Source organism: Stegostoma tigrinum, chromosome 30, assembly GCF_030684315.1.
Source record: "Stegostoma tigrinum isolate sSteTig4 chromosome 30, sSteTig4.hap1, whole genome shotgun sequence".
Taxonomy (NCBI): domain Eukaryota; kingdom Metazoa; phylum Chordata; class Chondrichthyes; order Orectolobiformes; family Stegostomatidae; genus Stegostoma; species Stegostoma tigrinum.
The window spans coordinates 38183214-38197222 of record NC_081383.1 but is presented as its reverse complement, the minus strand read 5'-3'; positions in this window follow the sequence as shown (position 1 = coordinate 38197222).

Here is a 14009-nt window from a genome sequence, read left to right as displayed (position 1 = left end):
CGTGAATACATTGGGAGAAAAATGCTGGTTTTGAAGGGCCGACATTGGAATTGAGGAAAAGTCAAGTTGACAGGGGACATAATGGAGTCGTTGGAAAACACTGGACTAATTGATTGGGACATGAGCTTGAATCCCACTATTGCAGTTGGTGGGCAAAAAGGTTTGTCTAATAATGAGGATGAGCTTGGACTTTTCTCTCTGGAGAGAAGGAGGAAGAGAGGTGACCTGATCGAGGTGTACAAGGTAATGAGAGGCATGGATAGAGTCGATAGCCAGAAACTTTTCCCCAGGGCAGGATTGACTGCCATGAGGGGTCATAGTTTTAAGGTATTAGGAGGAAGGTATAGAGGAGCTGTCAGAGGGAGGTTCTTCACCCAGAGAGTTGTGAACGCATGGAATAGTTTACCAGTGGTTGTCGTGGAAGCGGAGTCATTAGTGACATTTAAGCGACTGCTGGGCATGCACTTGGACAGCAGTAAATTGAGAGAAATGTAGGTTAGGTTATTTTACTTTTGGATTAGGATTATTCCACGGCACAACATCGTGGGCTGAAGGGCCTGTACTGTGCTGTACTTTTCTATGTTCTATGTTCTATGTTCTAAGCCATTGTTAATTATAATAAAATTCTGCCTGGCTCCCGACTGCAATTCAGGAATTACAAACCTACCATCTATATCTCGTTTTGCCTTCATAAGACTCCTAATCTACAACTCACGGCATCAGGTCCAAGGTAGGCAACGCAACCTGATGAAGATGAACATTCCGAACTCTTGCTCAACTGATGAATCAATGCATGTTTACATTGAATAACATTTGGTGGAAAGGCTGAAAGTGACAAGGGCACAGAATGTACTCTGGGGGGGAAAGGGTGGGGGTCTTCAATGTCCATCATCAAGAGTGACTCTGCAGTGTAATGGCTGGCTGAGAACGCAAGGTTCTTGCTGCAAGACTGGATCTGCACAGATAGTGAGGCAACCAATAGGAAAACAGAGACTTACTTGACTTCATCTTCAACAAACTAGCTTCCTCAGATGTATCTGTCCATGACTGATCAGTCAGAGTGACCAGGACATTGTCATTATTGAGACAAAGCCCATCTTCTCATTCTGGAATATCATAGCCCATACCATTACCATCGAGTCAGGAGATCAACTCTGTCTCAATGAAGGCATGTCAGGAGTGACACCAGAGAGTCATTAAAGTAAGGTGTTAAAGCCATAACACAGGATGAAATAACTCCATGGAGGCGGGTACCCTGTCACCAAGTCATCCCTCATTTAAACATGCACAGTACATGGACTCTGACCAGATCGGCCAGAGTGAGTCCCTCGCATGGGGAGACTGAGACTCCGATTTTTTTTTCTTCTTAAAAAAAAACAATGTGGAGGGACCGTATATTGTTGTGTTTAAACTCCATTTCTTTTAAAAGTGGGCAGTCTTGGTGAATTCATAAAGTGTCTGCGTTTGATCACATGACCGTGCTTCCAGAAGCTTCAGAACCCACTGTATTGAATACACATTAGTGTTATTTGGACTGGGGCAGGAGACTGCCTCTGGACAGCTCTGGATTCAGGAAAACATCAAAACCCATCATGTTATTGCGAGTAATTCACCTCCTGACTCCTCAAACCCTGTCCACCATCTACAAGGCACAAGTCAGGAATGTGATGGAATATTCCCCACTTGCTTGGATGAGTGCAGCCCCAACAACACTCAAGAACTTTGACATCATCCAGGAAAAAGCAGCCGGTTTTATTGGCATTACACCCATAAGCATTCATTCCCTCCACCACCGACACTCAGTAGCAGCAGTGTGTACTATCTATAAGATGACCTGCAGAAATTCACCAAAGATCCTCAGACAGGGCCTTCCAAACCCCAAACCACTTCCATCTGGAAGGACAAGGGCAGCAGACATATGGGAACACCACCACCTCCAAGACCCCTCCAAGTCACTCTCCACCCTGAGTTGGAAATGTATTGCCGTTCCTTCACTATCACTGGGTCAAAATCCTGGGATTCTATCCCTAATAGCGTTACGGGTCAACCCACAGCAGGAGGACTGCATCAGTTCAAGAAGGCAGCTCATCACCACTCGAGGACAACTGGCGATGGGCAACAAATGCTAGCCAGCCAGCGATGCCCACATCCCACAAATGTATCGAAAAAAAAGTGTTCCAGCTATGGCTCTAATAGTGACGTGTAAGTTTCAGAAAGACTTCCTGATCGATAAACTCCATTCACTTTGAATTAAAGGACAACACTTCATTTTCATTCCTTATTACCTGGTGAACCCGGATGCTGGCTTTTGTGATTAATGCATGAGAAGCCCCGAATCCTTCTGTACTGCAGCTTTCCGTAGATTTTCTTCATTGAAATAATAATCAGCCGCTCTCTTAACAAAGCACATATTCTCATATGATAATGGGAACTGCAGATGCTGGAGAATCCAAGATAACAAAATTTGGGGCTGGATGAACACAACAGGCCAAGCAACATCTCAGGACCACAAAAGCTGACGTTTCGGGCCTAGACCCTTCATCAGAGAGGGGGATGGGGAGAGGGTTCTGGAATAAATAGGGAGAGAGGGGGAGGTGGACCGAAGATGGAGAGAAAAGAAGATAGGTGGAGAGGTGAGTATAGGTGGGGAGGTAGGGAGGGGATAGGTCAGTCCAGGGAAGACGGACAGGTCAAGGAGGCGGGATGAGGTAGTAGGTAGGAAATGGAGGTGCAGCTTGAGGTGGGAGGAAGGGATGGGTGAGAGGAAGAACAGGTTAGGGAAGCGGAGACAGGCTGGGCTGGTTTTGGGATGCAGTGGGGGGAGGGGATGAGCTGGGCTGGTTTTGGGATGCAGTGAGCGAAGAAGAGATTTTGAAGCTTGTGAAGTCCACATTGATACCATTGGGCTGCAGGGTTCCCAAGCCGAATATGAGTTGCTGTTCCTGCAACCTTTGGGTGGCATTATTGTGGCACTGCAGGAGGCCCATGATGGACATGGCATCTGAGGAATGGGAGGGGGAGTGGAAATGGTTCGCAACTGGGAGGTGCAGTTGTTTATTGCGAACCGAGGTGTTCTGCAAAGCGGTCCCTAAGCCTCCGCTTGGTTTCCCCAATGTAGAGGAAGCCAAACCGGGTGCAATGGATATAGTATACCACATTGGCAGATGTGCAGGTGAACCTCTGCTTAATATGGAAAGTCATCTTGGGGCCTGGGATAGGGGTGAGGGAGGAGGTGTGGGGGCAAGTGTAGCATTTCCAGCGGTTGCAGGGGTAGGTGCCGGGTGTGGTGGGGTTGGAGGGGAGTGTGGAGCGGACAAGGGAGTCATGGAGAGAGTGGTCTCTCCAGAAGGCAGACAAGGGTGGGGATGGAAAAATGTCTTGGGTGGTGGGGTCGGATTGTAGATGGTGGAAGTGTCGGAAGATGATGCAATTGAATCTGGAGGTTGGTGGGGTGGTATGTCAGAACGAGGGGGATCTTCTTGGGGTGGTTGTGGTGGGGGCGGGGTGTGAGGAATGTGTTGCGGGAAATGCGGGAGATGCGGACTTTCCCCCCGAAATGGTCAAGAACGCCCTTGATCGCGTCTCCTGCATTTCCTGCATTCTTTTTTTCTTCCCATCAACAAATCATCTACTTTTCTCATCTATTAAGCATCGCTAGTAAATCACCAGGTTTTCAATGGATCCGAGCTCAGTAATGGCCTAGCACGACATGGGGCTCACCTTGTGGTTACAACCCTGGCCTTCACTTTGGGTAATACTGTTGGGACTCCGGCACCGCACACCAATCAGATATTGCTGGCAGCTCTTTCAGGTAGCACTTCCATCATGAGTTGGAAATGGCAGCTCCAGTCAACTGGCTTCGTTGAACAGGCAGGAGGACAGCCAGCATCAAGGGGACCTGTTGTATGTGTCGTCAGAGTGAGCCTGTCCCTCATCACATGGAAAGGTTGCTGCTGCTTTATCCCCTTTAAAAGGGGAAAATTACAGGGTGTGTTAGGTCCAATGTGTTCGAGCAAAAAGCATTTATCAGGAGATCCCCAAGTTATAAAATCACAAATGCAAGGCTTTCTCAAACTGGAAACCCTGCCAAAACTCAAAATACTCCTTTCAATGAATGTGGATTGTCTCTCTGTCCTTGGTGGGTATTACACTGTTCTTAGCTCTCAGTAGGGCTACCAACTGGCCTATTGATGCCTTTGACTGGGCTAAAATGTCCAAGCACATCCTGACAGTTGCTGAGTTGCTGGTTTTCCTGCACATTTTTCACCTATCCTTTAGTTAATGGAGTTTTTTTTCTTGTTGGACCTCAGCCTTCATTTGTCTGATTCCATTCCATTGAGTTTTGGCAGTGTTTCCCATCCAGAAAAGCCTTGCATTTGAGATGTTCTCAACTGAGACTCAGGCCTCACCATGGCTGCCTTCCCTACATCCTGCAGCACGCTCCCCGCAGCAACACCCCGTCCTCTCAGCACAACACCATTGTGGCAGGACACTGCACAGTCCATCCTAGAGCCAAGCCTCAACAAACCTGTCAAAGAGGCCAGAATCTCTGCTGAAATACTGAAATCTTAAGAAGAATGCATGATCTCATCCTTCTTATTAGGAAGAAGAGCATAGCAGCGCAGCTCCAAGATGCCACAAGTGTGACCATCTTCAGGAAAGGAATTAATACCAATTGCAGTCACAACATAGGGGTTTCTGCTACATGGAAGTCTGGTGTCAAATTCTTCCTCAGTTGTTTCCTCCCAGTGACTAATGATTTCCTCTGGGATTTACAATGAGTATTCTATCCATTTAAATATACAGTGAACATGATCTTCAGAGCAAGATAATTTCTAAAAAAGTGCAGACAGCATCAAAACCTTTAATACTTGGCATTCTCCGACCTCACAAAGACCTTTGACTTTGTCAACCAGAACGGATGAAGCAACATCCTCTTCAAACATGGCTGCCCTCAGACCATTCTCTGCCTGCTTCAGGGCAACATGCAATCTGTGATATTCGCCAACAGATCCACCACAGACTCAATACATGTGTGTGAAGAATGGGGCCAAGTAAGTCTGTGTCATCTCGTAAACGCTCTTGTTCATCTTTCATCACACAGCATACCATCCCATACCCACAAAGTTCCACACTGGAGTGGAGCTTCTCTCCAGGCTGAGCGGGCAACTGAGTAATTTGTGCCACCTCTAACCCAGAAAGAGGGTCACCCCATGTTCGGCCGTATGCAGATGGCACACTAAGTGCATACACTTAGAGACCAAGCTCCAAACCGTCAACAGGGAACTGGTAGAGGGTTTCTGTGCAGACTGCAGGTATGTGAACAGCTGTGTGCAACAGGAATCAGTGCTGGGCACACTGTTTTTCATCATTTATATCAATGATTTAGATGTGAATGGTTGGTAAGTTTGCAGATGACATGGCTGCTCCTGAATTGGTAATACCCTGGCATGAGCCCACTACAAAATCCCAACTGTCTCCCCCTGTAAAAGACCTCTTTATCAATTGTCCTTTTGAAATGTGGTCTTCCCTGCATTGTGTAAAGACCCCAGCAAGTGTCCTATCTTATCCTCTCTGTGTAAGTAGCCCTTGTAACTTTCAGTCCAATTTGCCTATCAGAACAAAGAACAAAGAAAATTACAGCACAGGAACAGGCCCTTCAGCCCTCCAAGCCTGTGCTGATCCAGATCCTCTATCTAAACCTGTTGCCTATTTTCCAAGGATCTGGATCCCTCTGCTCCCTGCCCATTTATGCATCTGTCTATCAAAAGAACTAATCATTTTCCCCAAACATGCGAAAGTCCTGATCAAAGGGAAGAGATTTTATGGCTCCCCTACAGCAAATTAACTTTAACTTACACCCAAAATTTACAGCCCTTGACTAGTGACACAAATATTTCTGGCTTCCTGACACCAGTTCACCCTCAGCCTTATTTGTCCTTCTTGCTCTCTGGCCAATCACCATCCATTTTGGATTCTGGATCCTGCTCATTCCAGGCTCACTGGAACCCAAATGTGAAATGTGTATTTCTCCTCCTTCACCCAACATACAGCAATTGGCACTTTCAAAAAATCAACGTAACAACATTTCAATCATGCGTACAAATTCCATCACTAAGAGCTGTAATTTTAAGGTGGAAGGCAGGGCACTTAGAGGGGATTTGAGGAAAACATTTTTCACTTCGAGGATGGTGGGAGTCTGGAATGCACTCTGTGGGTGGGGTGTTTGTGCAGGAAACCTCACAAACTTTAAAAAGTATTTGGATGAGCACTTGAAATGTCACAACATTCAAGGCTATTTGCCTGTGCAGGAAAGTGGGGCTGGTATAGGTTTAGTGTACCTACGGCAGCACAAACATGATGGGCCAAAGGGCCTCTTCTGTACTGTATGAGTCTATGATAACTTTATGTGCAGCACAATTTGATAACGTAAACCTTATAATTATAAGAGATAATAGGAACTGCAGATGCTGGAGAATTCAAGATAACAAGGTGTGGAGCTGGATGAACACAGCAGGCCAAACAGCATCCAAGGAGCAGGAAAGCTGATGTTTCGGGCCTCGACCGTTCTTCGGAAATTTCTGATGAAGGGCCGAGGCCCGAAACGTCAGCTTTTCTGCTCCTAAGATGCTGCTTGGCCTGCTGTGTTCATCCAGCTCCACACCTTATTATCTCTTATATTTATAAGGTGTGTTGATGAACTGCTGTTTCTCAAAACAGGAACTCTGTTGTTTCCTTCACAGATGCTGCCAGACCTGCTGAACGTTTCCAGCAATTTTGGTTTTCATTCTAACATCTTCCTTGATGTACCTGCCTGCAAAAAGTGGATTCTTGTTCCGGGAAGAGGCGGGGGCTGGGTGGTGAAGGAGGATGATAAATTGAATCAGTCGCTCCATCCCCAGAAAAGGGGCAGCTGCAGATTCTCAGATTCTCCAGCATCGACAGTTCCTATTTTCTCAGCCACAGGTGCAATTGGGTATCAAGGTCGGCTGATTATAAAGCTGGCTTCAGTGCTGACGGACTCCATCCCAGTTAGAATGACAGTGTCAAGCAAAAAAATCCGGAGTACATAAGACCATAAGACCATAAGACATAGGAGTGGAAGTAATGCCATTCGGCCCATCAAGTCCACTCCGCCATTTAAATCATGGCTGATGGGTATTTCAACACCACTTCCCTGTACTCTCCCCGTAGCCCTTGATTCCTTCTGAGATCAAGAATTTGTCCATCTCTGCCTTGAAGGCATCCAACGTCCTGGCCTCCACTGCACTCTGCGGCAATGAATTCCACAAGCCCACCACTCTCTGGCTGGAGAAATATCGTCTCATTTCCGTTTTAAATTTACCCCCTCTAATTTTAAGGCCGTGCCCACGGGTCCTAGTCTCCCCGCCTGACGGAAACAACTTCCTAGCGTCCACACCTTCTAAACCATACATTATCTTGAAAGTTTCTATTAGATCTCCCCTCAACCTTCTAAACTCTAATGAGTACAATCCCAGGATCCTTAGCCGTTCATCATACGTTAAACCTACCATTCCAAGGATCATCCGTGTGAATCTCCGCTGGACACGCTCCAGGGCTAGTATGTCCTTCCTGAGGTGTGGGGCCCAAAATTGGATACAGTATTCTAAATGGGGCCTAACTAGAGCCTTATAAAGCCTCAGAAGCACATCGCTGCTTTTATATTCCAACTCTCTTGACAAAAACAACAACATTACATTCACTTTCTTAATTACGGACTCTACCTGCAAGTTAACCTTTGGAGAATCCTGGACCAACACTCCCAGATCCCTTTGCACTTCTGATTTGCAAATTTTGTCACCGTTTAGAAAATAGTCCATGCCTGTATTCTTTTTTCCAAAGTGCAAAACCTCTCATTTACTCACGTTGAATTTCATCAGCCATTTCCTGGACCACTCTCCTAAACTGTCTAAATCTTTCTGCAGCATCCCCACCTCCCCAGCACTGCCTGCCTGTCCACCTATCTTCGTATCATTGGCAAAAATCGCCAGAATGCCCCCAGTCCCTTCATCCAGATCATTAATATATAACGTGGACAGCTGTGGCCCCAACACTGAACCCTGCGGGACACTACTCATCACCAGGTGCCATTCCGAGAAAGAGCCTTTTATCCCAACTCTCTGCCTTCTGTCAGACAGCCAATCCTCAATCCAAGCCAGTAGCTCACCTTGAACACCATAGGCCCTCACCTTGCTCAGCAGCCTCCCGTGAGGCACTGTATCAAAGGCCTTTTGGAAGTCTAGATAGATAACATCTACTGGGTTTCCCTGGTCTAACATACTTGTTACCTCTTCAAAGAATTCTAACAGGTTTGTCAGGCATGACCTCCCCTTACTAAAACCATGCTGACTTGTTTTAATCTGACGCTGCACTTCCAGGAATTTAGAAATCTCATCCTTGACAATGGACTCTAGAATTTTACCAACTACCGAGATTAGGCTAATCGGCCTATAATTTTCCAACTTCTGCCTTGATCCTTTCTTAAACGAGGGAGTTACAACAGCAATTTTCCAATCATCTGGGACTTTGCCTGACTCCAGTGACTTTGAAAGATCATGACCAAAGCCTCCGCTATTTCCTCAGCCACCTTCCTCAGAACTCCAGGATGTAGCCCATCAGGGTCAGGAGATTTATCAATTTTTAGACCCTTAAGCTTTTCTAGCACTTTCTCTTTTGAAATGCCTACCCTACTCAACTCTGCCCCCGGCTCTCCCTAATTGTTGGCATACTACTCATGTCTTCCACTGTGAAGACTGATGCAAAGTACTTATTAAGTACTTATTAAGTACTTATTAAGTTCTTCAGCTATTTCCTTATCTCCCATCACTAGCCAGAGAGAGTGTGTGTTTGTGTGAGTGAGATAGTGTGATGAGTGAGAGAGAGTGTGCGTGTGTGTGCTTGTGAGTGTGTGTGTGTGTGTCTGTGTGTGTGTGTATGTGTGCATGTGAGTGTGTGTTTTTGTGTGTGTGTGTGAGTGAGTGAGTGTGTGAGTGTGTGAGTGTGTGTATGTGTGTGTGTGTGTGTGAGAGAGAGAGTGTGTATATGTGAGTGTGTGTTTTTGTGTGTATGTGAGTGAGTGAGTGAGTGAGTGTTTGTGTGTGTGTGTGTGTGTGTGTGTGTGTGTGTGTGTGTGTGTGTGTGTGTGTGTGTGTGTGTGTGTGCCTGTGTGTATGTTTGTGTGTCTGTGTGTGCTTGTGAGAAGTTGCTGGAAAAGCTCAGCAGGTCTGGCAGCATCTGTGAAGAAAAATCAAAGCTAATGTTTCGGGTCTGGTGATCCTTCCTCAAAACTGATGGTACCCCAGAAAATGTTGATTTATATGCAGAGACGGGGAGGGAGTAAGGGAGATAGGTGGGAATAGAGCCCAAAGAGAGAAAACAGCTATTAGACAGACAAAGGGGTTGCTAACGATTAGGCTGGGAGGGTGAATAGTTGCTAATGGGGACTGTTAGTGACTAACAACAGGGGGTGTGTAATGGCAGGCCATGTGGTAACAAAGCCTGGTGTGTTGGGCAGGGGGCTGGGACATGGGAGAGTTTAGGTCCTAGCATTATTGAACTCAAAATTGAGCCCAGTGGTCTGCACAGTCCCCAAGTGGAAAATGAGGTGTTGTCCTTCCAGCTTGCACTGAGCTTCTCTGGAACACTGCAGCAAGCCTGACACAGAGATGTTGGCCGGGGAACAGAATGGTGTATTAAACTCACTGAAAGGGGTAGCTCACGGTCTGGTTTGCGAGCAGAATATAGATGCTCTGTGAAGCGGGCATGCAGTCTACACTTTGTTTCTGCAGCGTAGAGATCACATTGTGAGCATTGAATGCAGTGGACAAGATTCTGGGAAGTGCAGGTGAAGTGCTGCTTCTTGTTTGGGCCCTTGGACACTGGGGAGGGAGGAGGTAAATGGGCAGGTGTTGTACCTTCGCCAGTTGCAGGGGAAAGTGCTGTGGAGCTGCAAAGGAGGGAACGAGGGGCGACGGTGCAGTGGGAGGAAGGAAGAATGGACCAGGGTGTCCTGGAAAGAATGGTCCCTGTGGAAGGTAGACATGTGAGGGGATGGAATATGTGCCTGGTGGTGGCACTTTGCTGAAGGTGGAGGAAATAGCATCTGATGATCTTCTGGATGTGGATGCTGATGGAATGGTAGGTAAGGATAAGGGGAACCCAATCGCTGTTGCTGGAGGGGAGAGAGGGAGTGGTGGTGAAAGTGCGGGAGATGGGTTGGACCCAGCTGAGGACCCTGTCGACAACAGTGCTAGGGAATCCTCAGTTGAGGATGAAGGCGGATATTTCGGAAGCTCCCTTGTCAAAGTTGGTCTCATCCAAACCTATGCGATGGAAAAAGAAGAACTGAAAGAATGGAAGGGAATTTTTGCAGGAAGCAGGGTGCAAAAATGTATAGTCCAGATAGCTGTGGGAAACGGTGGGTTTATAGTGCATATTAATGGTCAGTCTATCACCAGAAATGGAAACAAAGATGTCAAGAAAGGGAAGGGAGGAGTCAGAGATTGACTGGGGGCAAGTGAGGGCAGGGTGGAAATTGGAAGCAAAAAATTGATTAACTTTTCCAATTTCAGACGAGAAAGGGAAGCAGCACCGATGATGTCATTGCTGTATCGGAGAATGAGTTGTGGGTGGGAGCCGGAATAGTTCTGGAACAGGGAATATTCCATCTTGTCCATAAAGAGACAAGTGTAACTGCGGCCTGTGCGGGTACCCATGGCCACCCCTCTGACCTGAAGAAAATGAGATGAGTCAACAGAAAAGTTGATGAGGGCGAGGTTGAGCTCGGCCAAGTGGAGGAAGGTGGTGTTGGGTGGGGACAGCTCAGGTCCTTGCTCCCAGAAGAAGAGGAGAGCCCTATGATCCTCCTGGTGGGGGTGGATGTGTAACGGGATCGCACGGTAGAGAGCTGGCATCTGGTGCCTGCAAACTGGAACTTTTGAAACTGGTGTAAAGCATCAGAGGAATCACGGATGTACGTGGGCAGGGATTGGACCGGGGATAGAAGACTAAGTCAAGGTAGGAAGAGATGAATTCTGTCAAGTGGGGACGCAGGGGAAGAAAGCTGAGACCTCTGCAGAGTACAGAATGATCAGCATCCAAGAGCGGAAGGTTAGATGCGATGGTGAATACCTGACTGGAAGTGCACTGGGGGAGGCGATGGAGCCAGATGTAAGGCGAGGGGAGGAAGGACCCAGAGGGACATGGGTATCTCTGAGTTATCTTGTGAGCCTTGATGCCTGAAAGAAAAAGTTTCTTGCTAGCACGACGAATGAGCCGAAGGCTGAAGTGGAACTGCAGTATGTTGTGATGCTGTTGGAGAGAGAGGTTGGGAGTGCGCACGCGGTGCCACATGGCACTGAGTGTGGCTCTCGGGGTGCGGCGAGAACAGCTGCCTGTGGGACGTCGGACATCACAGAGATACCTGTGATCCTGGGAGGATTCAAAACATGAGGGATGAAGCTTCAGTTGGAATCCACGTGGGGTGAGCCTGAGCCGGAGGTAGTCGCTGAGGAATGTGATATGGCTGTGGAAACAAGTTCTTGCAAATACCTGATCAAACACCAGGAGTGACGGTGAAACTAACGTCGGCGGACAAACACAGATTGGGACAGAAATCCCGTCAGAGAGAGCAGCAGAACTTCTTCAAGGTGGGCATTCCTAGAAGAGATGTGGCAGTGAGTTAAATACTAAACAAAAACTGAAAGAATTACGAATGCCGTAAATCAGGAACAAAAGCAGAAATTCCTGGAAAATCTCAGCAGGTCTGGCAGCATCTGTGTTGGGTTGATGAGAGCGCCTGTATGCTATGAGTAACTGATGGGCCAGTGGGCATGTGCTCCGTAAAGTGGGGAAGGGGGGAGGGGTTCAGGTGTCACTTATCATGTCACTAACTCTGTACATTGTCATGTAGGACAAACAGAGCCACAGTGAGAGGGAGGGGTCACAGACAGGGGTTGGAGCGGCTTCTTCCCCCTGCAGAGGCAGGAGGTTCAGCAACATACAGGGGCACAGATAGGGCGAGTGCTCAGGAACAGTGAGGCTGGAATGGCTTGGAGTAAGGTTAACATTATACCTAACCTGGATCTAGCCCACAGGAGGCACATGAGAATATCTGAAGTGCTTTTGTGATCCCCTCTGTGGTCAGGTTGGAACAACATAAAGGAAGCACATTTTCAACGAGCCAATAGTTTGTTGATGCCGGTGGAATTTGAGAGCTGAGTTGTCGCACTTCCCCACTGTGCTCCAGGGATGTCTCGCTGATGTCATCATTCAGATCTGGAGGGGCAGGATTTGTCATCCAAAGCCCAGCTGGAAACTGGGATCTTTACAAGCTTTGGGACCTGCAAGTTTGGTCAATGTCACAAGAACTTCCTGAGAACTGAGCACAGATGTAATTTTAAGCACATTTCTTTGCCTGTGCTCATACCCTTTGCTGCAGTGGCCACATGAGTGTAACTGATGACCCCTGCACACTTGGGAAATGAGCAATAGCCTCCAAGCACAATTCCAGCTCAGAGGCAATCCCACCTTCCTAGGGTGGCTCAGTGTTTAGCAATGCTGTCTCAAGCAGCAGGGAGAACAAAGTGTGGAGCTGGATGAACACAGCAGGCCAAGCAGCATGTCAGGAGCACAAAAGCTGATGTTTCGGGCCGAGACCCTTCATCAGAGCATCTGAAGGGTCTAGGCCCAAAACATCAACTTTTGTGCTCCTGACATGCTGCTTGGCCTGCTGTGTTCATCCAGCTTCACACTTTGTTATATTGGATTCTACAGCATCTGCAGTTCCCATTATCACTCAAGCAACAGGGACCTGGGTTCAATTCCAGCCTCAGGCAACTCTGTGTGGAGTTTGGGCATTCTCCCTGTGCCTGTGTGGGTTTTCTCCGGGTGCTCTGGTTTTCTCTCACAGTCCAAAGATGTGCAGGCCAGCTGGAATGTCTACTAAATTGCCTGTAGTGTTCATGGATGTGTAAATTAAGGGGAAGGCTCTAGGTGGGATGCTCTGAGGGTTGGTGTGGGCTTGTTGGGCTGAAGGGCCTGTTTCCACACTGTAGGGGCTCTAAGGTGAATATTATATATGAGGGATTGGAGAGATTGGCACCTTTATTGCTTACAGTCTATAATCCAACCTGGATTAGGTAACCTGCCAATTTGAAAATGCTATTTCTCTCTCCTGAGCCAAATCAGTCGCTATCAATAACACCCTCTCATCCAGACCTTAGAGATTTTGTTTGATCCTACCTGACAATAAATTATTCCAATCTCAGACTGAACCTTCCCACCCTCCCCTGAACAAATCAACTTCAGCGACTGTGAGCATCACCCTCTGCCAGCAAACATCAAGATCCACACTGTGCTGGGCAGCACTGGCCCTGCTCATTCGGCTCCTCACTCCCTCACACTGAGAACTCCAACACCTTCTCTGTCACCTTCAGGATGCCTGTGTGTTCCTACTTCACTCTTCCAGCCCTTCATTCCCCCCCAAATCCAAACCAAATCCAGCCACTGTCCTCCCATACATCCTCCTCCTAACCTCCACCCTCTGACCTTATTCCATTCCACAGCACCTTCTCCTCCATCCTCTCAACCCTGATTCATACTAGAGTTCCAAACCTCAGTGAAAGCCACCATTTCCCTGGGATGTAATGAATATTCATGAACAAATGCTTTATAAACAGAGAGATCCAAACCACCACTGCTACGCCACCAACTTCATCTCGGAATCTTTACCCACCACTGAGAAACCAACATTTTGGCTCCTACCTAACTCAGTCTCCCCAGCCACTATGACCCTGCTCTTCCAAACCCCACTCCAAAATCACACCCACTGGGAGCAGAATAGGCACTGCATCTCAGAAAGGGCAGAGGCACCTTGGACAGAGAATAATTTACAGGAACGAAACGTGGACTTTATGGGTTAATTTACGGGACAGATTAGTTCATTAGAGCTGATCTGCTGAAATTTACAAGTTCTGTTTTTAAAATTC